General features: G+C 36.1%; 1 long non-coding RNA gene across 2 annotated transcripts; it reads left to right on the top strand.

Annotated features, from left to right (window-relative positions):
- The first annotated feature begins 5,693 nt into the window (after positions 1-5,693).
- LOC110813849 (uncharacterized) lies at positions 5,694-9,042 on the top strand. Of its 2 annotated transcripts, XR_015813556.1 has the most exons (4): positions 5,694-6,043; positions 6,156-6,296; positions 6,511-6,819; positions 8,818-9,042. It is a non-coding gene; the product is annotated as an uncharacterized LOC110813849 (long non-coding RNA). The 2 variants fall into 2 exon arrangements; XR_002539546.2 differs by lacking the exon at positions 8,818-9,042 and having other exon boundaries at positions 5,705-6,043; positions 6,511-7,095.
- Positions 9,043-9,976: the final 934 nt, after the last annotated feature.

Raw genomic sequence — 9,976 nt, forward strand, 5'->3', positions numbered from 1 at the left:
GCTTCTTCTTGGACTAGGACTCGTGGGTCGAGTCTTTCTTTGACTGTGAGGCCTAATAACTTCCTAGTTTCTTGTCTTTTCTAATTTTGTCTCTCTTTAGACCAAGATTCAGATGTAATAAACTCATATTTGCTTTCTTGGGCTTGTACCTGGTGGATTCAGTTTGGTCACTGTCTGTCTAGGAACACTTATGAATATATGCAGGAAGCTAATTATCGTTTAACATTTTCTGTCCTTCAGTGGTCACAGCAACCTTCTGTTTATCACTAGTCTTTTCTTCAGTTATTATCGCATCATATATGGCATGCCAAAACAAGAAATAGAAATGTAAAAAGAGAAGGAAAGACACCACGACTTACCCGATAAGTCAATCCTAACTCCTCGACTCAATAAAATATCAGGTGGCTCCCTACCTTTAAAGAACTTGATGAACACTCAAAGAAATTAACCTTAACTAATTTTGAAGAAAGCAAAAGCTTAAAAATTTATTAATCTAAAAGTTGTGATTACATCTTAGAGACTTAAGCCTTTATATAGGTTTTTATTTACTAGTTCTAATTAGGATAGGATTTAAAACTCCTATCCAAACTCTTGAACAAAATTTAATTAGAAAACAATTATAAAAAAAATCAAAATAATTAAGTCTTATCCTAAACTTAATTAAAATAATCAAAATAATAAAATAATATTTTTTCCTTATCTAACTCTTCAAGTATCTTGATCTTCCTTGGACTTCAAATTTGAGTAGAAATGCTCCAATTTTGCCATTTATATCACACAGATAATTGTTGAATTTTTAGAAACCTTGTGGGACTTAGAAAAGGGAGAAAAAGAGTCCAAAAGGGACTTAAAGATGGCTTGACACATGGGAAGTAGGGCACACATGGGTCGCATATATGGGCCGCGTGATCGCACGGGCAGGTTGTGCAACCTCACAGGTCTCCTTTGCGCGAACGCTAGAGCTGGACGTGCACCTGGCTTACAGTGTACATGCTCATGGCACGCACATGCGACAAGCTATCTATGTGTATGCTCGTGCGTGTTGTGGCATACAGAGCTGGCTGTTCGCACACACATGGATGCTCTGTATGCGGGTGGGCTATCGCATGCTTAAATAAGCATTGCAGGGCGTGTGAGTGCTACTACATGCACAACCTACGTGCTTGGCCATCCGAGTGAAGGGGAAAATAGTCGTATCCAATGGGTATCCACACTCAAATCACTTATTAGGCTTCCTTTTAGTCTAGGATTCGTGGGGCGAATCTTTCTTGGCCGTGAGATTCAATAATTTTCTCGTTTCTTGTCTTTTTTTTATTTTGAATCCTTTTAGGCAAAGGTTCAGATTTCTTTAATCTTAATTCACTACCTTGGCCTTGTACCTGGGTGGATTCAACTTGAGCACTTTCTGTTCGAGAACACTTTCAAATATATCCATAAAGCTCATTGTTGTTTAACCTTTTCTACCCTTCGTTGGTCACATGAACCTCCTGTTTATCTCTAGGAATTTTCTCAATTATTATCACATAATCCCCTTTTTCTTTGAGAGGATTCGTCCTCGAATCTGTACTTTTTAAAACTTTCTCATCCAAGGACAAAGAGGTTAAGGAAAACACCAAGTAATCTATAAATTAACTAGGAACATCTGTTTGCTACTAGACGAGGAAATAATTCCTGGTCCCTATGGGGACATTATTTCCCTCTGCTTGCCGTCCTATGAACTCATCATAGGACTCCATAATTTTGAGCTGGTCTTCATATGCTTCCCTCCATCCTAAGGGAGTCAAGACATGGGTGAGACCCCCTATTTGTATGGAATAATGACTTTTCCACCAAGATGTCTAACATCTCTGTCGTACTGCCATGATTGTCTTAACAACAAGTGTGATATCCTAGGTGCCAATTAAGGCAAATGGGTGTCAAATACAGATTCAGAATAATGAGTACATGATAATATTTATGCAGCAGAATCAAACCTTAATAAATCCCTTATAAATATATATATATTGTTTTAAATACATGCATCACTGAGGCCAAAATAAGGCTATAAAATACAATACATAAGGGCCACTTCTTTCGCCATGCTATTGGAATTCATTAGAGTGCGGGAACAGTCAAGCACTCAGACTTGCAGATCCACGAGATCTTTATAGACTTTTAAGGGTAGGTTTGCCTGCAGTTGCTCGTTTTCTTCCTCATCTGGAGGGGATAGAAAAAGTGAGTTCCATATGCTCAGTAAGAAAAATAATATTAAATTAACATCGTAAGAGTTCAAAAGTTTAGTTTTTCATCTCACCATTTAGATTCCTTGTTTACCTAACTCATAATTAAAAAGAAATCATTTATTTAAATATCAAAATAATACATTAGCACAGAAAATCAAATATACATATATCATGTCAAATAATAGAGAAAATCAAATAACCCATGAAATGCACAGATTTTTTATGTCATGTTTCGCGAAGTCGTTATAAACTTCCATCTCTGAGGGCAGATACAGATTTTCAATTGCTCAAGTGGAATGACCAGATCGGATACAGATATAGTAATTTGCTCAGGCCCACTTCCGGCTAGCCAAACCATGATACAATCTATAACCACGGTTGTACCAACCATAGTGGTCCTAACAGATATCTATAGTCACTATATTATTTAGCTGCGACTGACCCCTACAGATAGTGCGATACCACTTTCGTTAGAGGGCATGCTGTAATCCACTATGAGCGGTCCTCTTACGTCTTTCTAGACCAGATAAGGGAGGAAAAAATAGATACCCCGAAGGAGATAAAAAGCCTAATGAGACATTTGATGCAATATGCATATCAATACAGATACACTTTGAATCATACAGGATTCACTTCACCATTCTCTTTTTTTTTTCTTTTTAATTTTACTATTATGTACTACATATTACATATATTACATCCAAATTCATCAAGTGTTAGTAATTCACATAGCAGGCTTTAAAATCAGAACAATTTGTCTCACTTGAGCACAGAGGCATGAAAAACAGACAAAATAACAATCATATTAAATTACTTATCTAACAATACTCCTTAAGACGTAGAAAATGAAACTAGATTTCTTACCGAAACCTTAATGTTTCCTTCTTCACCGTTTTCCCTTTCTTTCTCTTTTCTCTCACTAAGTTACTATTTCTCTTTCTCTCACTCTAAACCATTGGAAAATGGAAGAAATGAAAGTGTGGAAAGGAAGGGAAATGGAACAGAAATTGATAGAATTTCAGAACCAATAGATTTGCGCCAAGTGAAAAAATTCAATGAAGAGAGGAGAAAAGATTTTTGGCACAAAAAATAAGGGAGAAAAATTTCCTCCACCGGCAGTGGCAGCGGTGGTGCACTACTTGAGGTGGCAATGCTTGGCCAGTGCATTATAGGCTAGCCTGCAGGCACACAGTCCTACTGCCGCGTGCGTGCAAGACCTAAGTGTATTGGGCACCATGCACGTAGGCCTTAAGTGTATAGGGCCTGTCTGCGTAGGCCTACTGTACGAACATCACACGCACAGTGCGCGACATTAGTCCGTGCGCGAAATGACGGGCGAACGGCTCGCCAGTGTGCGACAAGACACGCGCGCAGGTCTTAACCCCGTGCCGTGCGCACAGAGGGGACATGCGCACTGTGCGCACACCCCGCGGCTAATGTGAGCGCATGCATGTGCACACAGTGCCTAGCACTCGCATGGGCAAACTATTTTCTCCCAGGATTTTTTCCGCGAGTAAATTTTCTCCCGTTTCACCATTTTTCGATTGTTTTTTAAATTTTTTCTTTGAAGTAAAATAGAATAAAATAAAATATTTTAAAATAAAATCAAGTAAAATAAATAAAAATAAAAATAGATCAAAATCACGAATCTCGAAAAATATTAAACAACATAAACTAATTTAAGTTTAAGGTGGCCAAAGGCCCTAATAATAGAGTTTTCCGATCATTTTAGCACAGTGATAGGTGGGGTGTTACATCCCTCCCACCTAAACAAATTTGATTCCCAAATTCGTCTCGAATAAGTCGAGATATTTTTTCCTTATTTCATCCTCCAACTCCGATGTCGCTTCTTCTAGGGCGTGATGCTGCCAACGTACCTTTACCATGGGAATCATCTTATTACGTAAGACCTTATCAGTCCACCCGAGAATTTACACAGGAACCTCCTCATAGGTCATATTGGCCTGTACCTGTAACTCATCATGAGGAATAACATGAGAAGGATTAAGGTTGTACCTCTTAAGCATCGAAACATGAAAGACATCATGTAAACTCGCGAACTCCCGTGACAGAGTTAGGTGGTAAGCCACGGGTCCAATGCGCTCGATGATCAGAAAAGGTCCCACATAACGAGGGCTCAACTTCCCTCTCTTTCAAAATCGCATCTTGCCTTTGTAGAGGTAGACTTTAAGGAAAACTTAATGTCCCACAGCAAACTCCAAGGGTCACCTATGATTATCAGCGTAACTCTTTTGGCGACTTTAGGAAATTTTCATATTCTTACGGATGATTGCGACCTTCTCTATGGTCTCATGAATGAAGTCTGGTCCTAAGTGATGCTCATTCCCGACTTCACTCCAGTAAGTGGAGGAACGACAAGACCTTCCATACAAAGCTTTATACAGGGCCATATTGATGCTGGAATGGTAACTGTTATTATAAGTGAATTCACAAACAGGAAGATACTTACATTAGTTATCACTAAAGTCGAGAACGTAAGCACGCAACATGTCCTTCAATGTCTGAATCGTATGCTCAGACTAACCATCTGTCTGGGAATGATAAATGGCGCCAAAGTACAACCCGGACCCCAAGGCTTCTTGGAAGCTGTCCTAAAAGTGGGAGGTGAACCAGGGGTCATGGTCGGATGCAATGGATGAGGGAACTCCATGAAGTCAAACAATCTCATCCACATATAGGTGGGCTAGCTTACTAGTAGAATATGTGGTTTGAATATGCAGGAAATGGGCAATTTTGGTCAGCCTATCTACAATGACCCAAATGGCATTTCGACCAGAACAGGTCCTGGGTAAACCAATGATAAAATTCATAGTCACATACTCCTATTTCCATTCGGGAATCGAAAGACCCTGTAGCAAGACACTGGATCTCTGATGTTCTGCCTTTATCTGTTGACAAGTAAGGCATCGAGAGACGTAGTCAACAATATACTTCTTCATTCTTATCCACCAATATTGTCATTTTAAGTCCCGGTACATCTTCGTACTTCTAGGATGAATGGACAACTTAGAAGCATGGGCGATCTTAAGTACATTTGTGCGTAATGCATCTTGGACCCAAATTCTGTTCCAAAATCTAAACAATCCGTTTTCCAGAATCTAAACAACTTAGAAGCGTGCTCGTGTGCACAGTGCTGAGCACTCACGCAAGCAACTTAACTCCCCACAAGATTTTTTTCACAGGATTTTCTTCCCAATTTGCTGTTTTTCGATTTTTTTCTCAATTTTTATATTTTATTTAAATAAGTTAGACTTTAAATTAAATTAAATTAATTAAAATAAAATTGAATAAAAATTAAATAATTAAAAAATCAACTAAAATTATGAAATACAATAAATATTAAACATCATAAATTAATTATATTTACCGTAATAAATAGAATTTTTAAATCATTTAAGTACATTAATGGAGGGGGTGTTAGGCAGGACGTGCACATTAGTCTTAAAAGACACAACAAGGATCCCATGCGTTTATCTGCCTTTCACTTTGTCGTCTTCTCTTCATTCTTATCTGGAAGAGAGAGAGAAAAAAAGAAATGGAAAGTGGAGAGAGAGAGACAGAAAAGAAAGAGAGAAAACAGGAGAGAGAGAACGAAAACGAAGCATCCGTGCGCGGAGTGCTCTCCTGAGAATAAATCAGTTTCCTTCTCCTGGGTGATGGGGATCTGGACTTCTGGAGCTTCATTCTTCCTTCCTCTTGCTGTCCATGATCTTCTTTAGCAAAGAAACCCACCCAGAATGCGCAACAAGCTTCGAATAGAAGCTACTCCCGTTCCCATTGTCAATGCACACCTGCTGCAGGTAGGTGTTGTTCTTATGGTCTTTTCGCTATCCTTCTATTGTTTTCTTGTAATCAGAGAGTCCTTAGACACTCCCTTATGTGTTAAGATCATTATCCATTAATTTACTGCAGCTGATTCTTTCCCGAATGCTACTGAAGTCGCTGCAAACACACCCAGCTCTACAGATTCTGTCATGGCGTATTGCAGACATGTCTTGGGCGATTGGGGGCAAATGGCTCATGTGTTTGGTCCCAAATTTGGTCTCCATTGAGGTGCGAATTGTAGTACTTTCTTGAACGCTTTTAATGGATTTTCGATATGCATTTAGAAGGTAAATTTTGGTGAAAACGGTGGCAAAACATGATTTTAACGGAAAACAGAGTGTGTGTGTGTATGTGTGTGTTCGTGTGATTTTTTGTAATTAATTGGTGTTTTTATTGATTTTTTGTTGTATTTTAATGTTGGCTAATGTGTTTGGTGTTTTAGGATTAGAAATCACAAAAGAAGAAAAATGGAAGAAAATGGCATAGGATAGCAGGGGAGGCAATCTGCCTCTCTCCGCGTCGGGTCCTGGGTGTCAAAGTGTCGGGACAGCACACAGACACAGTCTGCTGAGCAAGCGGGCGCGCGCGGGAGACGCGTCTAGGCACCAGCATGTGCAGAGGCAAATGCCCTGGCGCGCGCATGCTCTGGTAACCTGCCTAGACGCCGAGAGGGATGCGTGGGCACGGGCCTGGAGACATGAATTCGGATTCGCAGGATTTATTCCCCGTCTAGGCACCAGCATGCGCAGAGGTTAATGGCCTTCGGGTTTTTGAGAGAAGAAAATGGAAATTTAGAAAAAGGGAAAAAAAATTAGGAAACTAACAGAAAATGAAGAAAAAGGGATTAGGAAATAATTGGAAAGAAAATAGATAGAAAATATATATGTATTAATTTATAATAATTTGGAAATAAGATTAATTAAATAGAGGAATTCGAAAAATGGAATTTGAATAAAATATCTTAGAGAAATAAAGGAAACAATTGGGTTAAATAAATGAGAATAAATTGGGTAATAAATTAATTAATTTTAGGATACTAGAATAAAAGAAATAAGTGGAAATAGAAACTAATAAATAATAAAATAGGGAAATTATAAATAATAAATTATTCTTAAATTATTCTTAATTTCTTATTTTTCAATAAGAAATTTTAAATAATTAATTTAATAAAAAATTTGGTAAATTAGCCTAAAATGTAACTTAAAAAAAGATGAAACCAATAAATTGAGAAATTATAAAAAAAAAAAAATTAAGAATAGAAATGGGACAAATAATTTAATAGAAATTAGGAAACCAAAATGGGGAATTTGGTAGCAAAATAAGAAGAAAGAAAATTATAACTAATAAATTATTGATAATTTATTAATTATAAATAATTAAATATGGAAAAGTAATTAATTAAAAGAAGATTCAGTAAAATAGCCTAAGATAGATATTCAGTAAATTAAGAATAAATTGAATTTAAATAATCTAATTTAAAATAATAGAAATTAAAAGAAAATAAGGTAACATAAAATAAAACGAATAAACTAGGAAATTAACATAATTAATATTAATATTATTACATAGAAAAATTGGAATAGAATATAAATAATTAAAAATATAATAAGATGAAAATTAACAAATAGATTAAATCACCTAGATAAAATTAGGGCTTAATTTAAAAGGGTATGCTTGTATTTAAGTTTCTTTATTTTGTTGTATATACATTGTTTCCTTATTGAATTGTAAAGGTTATTATTGCTAAAGCAATTAAAAATTAATTGTAATGGAATGCATGAACTGTAAAGGGAAAATGGTAAAGGGATTGTTAATGATACGGTAAGGTACAGGTACACTATGGTAAGAACATGAGAAGGCAAAAATGGGGGAAACAATAGAGTTAGGTTGATTAGGTCTAGGATAATTTAGGGATTATGTCTAAAAAGAAAGATGTGTCCAAGTGTATAATAAAACTTAATTCACCAAGTAGTCTTGTAAATCTGGTCCATCTGATTTCTTTGGAGGGGCATTGGTGTTGGTTTAGAGCCATTAGGCTATGGGTGCTAGTTATTAAGTTCCATATTGGAACTGTGGTTCAGTTGTCCTTAGGACTTTGAATTGATTGCTATCCATACTTTAGGGCCCATGGGCATGGATGATGGCAACGGAAGAGAAAGTGTGAATGCATGATTTTATGGGTAATATATTGTTATTATTATTGTGATTGATTGTGCACCTGTCTATAGCTAGTTGATGTCCATATTGCCCTTCTTAGAAATAGATGGTAGCGGTTGCACGTGTAGGTATGGTAATGTAAACCTAATTAAACATATAAGTGAACGTAAAAAATTTAATAAAGAAGAAGAGTCTGTGAGTCAATCTAGTATCAGAGTCAGCCATCATAGTCAATCCCAGATGTGTGTAGAGGTTTGCATGTTCTTGATTTGTATGGAATTGTATGGGGTATCGAGGTTTGGAAGATGGGAACAACTATGGTATTGAGGATTGCATGTATCGATTGTAATGTAGGGAATTACAGGGTAAGAATTGTGAGATTAGGATCGATGGATTGATTGTATGGTATCGATTGATTGACTATTTTTATTTTATTGATAAAAAAGTTTTCTAAAATAACACATTGCATTTTGTAAAAAGATTTTCACTGAAAGTATTTAAAAAGGGTTTTCAAATATTATTGATGGTCTATTAGTACTGTGTTTCTTATTAAGTTGCGTAAAACTCACCCCAATCCTCATTGTCTTTTCAGGTTAGGGAATCCTAATAGGGTTAGCAGCTAGTGAGATGTGAAGATTGTCCCCTAGCTTGAGGATGAATCTACTTGTTAAGAATTATTATAAATTAGTTTTAAATCATGTGGATCAACTGTTTCATATAGTGGTATTTATTTTTGAAATTTTAATCTAAAGGATGTTTATTTTTATGCAGTCCATTTTATTTAAATAAAATTTTATGGTTGCATGTTTTGGATCAACTGGTTGGCAACTATTCTCAGGAAGCTAGGAATGAGATATCATAGATAAAAACTTGAGCACAAAGAAACGATTCGTACTTACAGTATAAAGGATCCGATCAATCCCGATGGATATAACCAGAAGGTTTTCCTATTTATACTACCCGATGCTGGCTATGCTCTACGAATAATTAAGTTTCTCTATGCTAAATATATACAGACTCAATGGTGCAATGCTTTCAAATCAAAGCATGGAGCAATGATTTTCACGCATCTTGAAAAGACGGTTAATCTTCCTTGCTCTTGTAAATGCAAAACAAAAGCTTTCGCTTACACCTGTAAGGTGAGGTACTCTTCTTTCGACAAATTGAAAGTTTTCGTCATACAGGTAGGCAACTGTTCTTCTTTTGTTTATGATGAAATAGAATGACTCAAGTTGCCTTATGGGGTGCAACTAGTTTTCTTTGATTTTGTAATTTTTTATTTTTTTTTTGACTCAATAACACCAACAATCTATCACTTGAATAAACGAACAGGATAGAATCAAGTGGGATGAAATTTCACAAGTAAAACAAATTAGCAATGAGTTGTTTTGTTGTTAATTATGCAAAGATAATGTAAAGCAAAATAACATAGTAGGTCAAAGTAGGTGCCCAAGCTCTTATACCAAATAACGTGAGGTGGTGTGCGTTTACTCTATGAATTGAAAACACCTTGATCTTGAACGCACTATATTTAGCAAATAAAAAACTTAATTACCTATAACCCTCCCTATTAGAATCACAATCAGTGTATCAAAAGCTTATCCAAATAATTAGAAAAATAAAAAAGTAGAAAAAGACACCACATACTTACCCGATAAGTAAATATTGATTCCTTGCTCAATGAAACAATATAAAGCTCCTAACTTAAAGACACTTGAATAACTTGAAAAATTATCAAAGCTAATTTAAGC

Source organism: Carica papaya, chromosome 7 (assembly GCF_054855325.1).
Source record: "Carica papaya isolate Zhongbai chromosome 7, ASM5485532v1, whole genome shotgun sequence".
In the NCBI taxonomy this organism is placed as follows: domain Eukaryota; kingdom Viridiplantae; phylum Streptophyta; class Magnoliopsida; order Brassicales; family Caricaceae; genus Carica; species Carica papaya.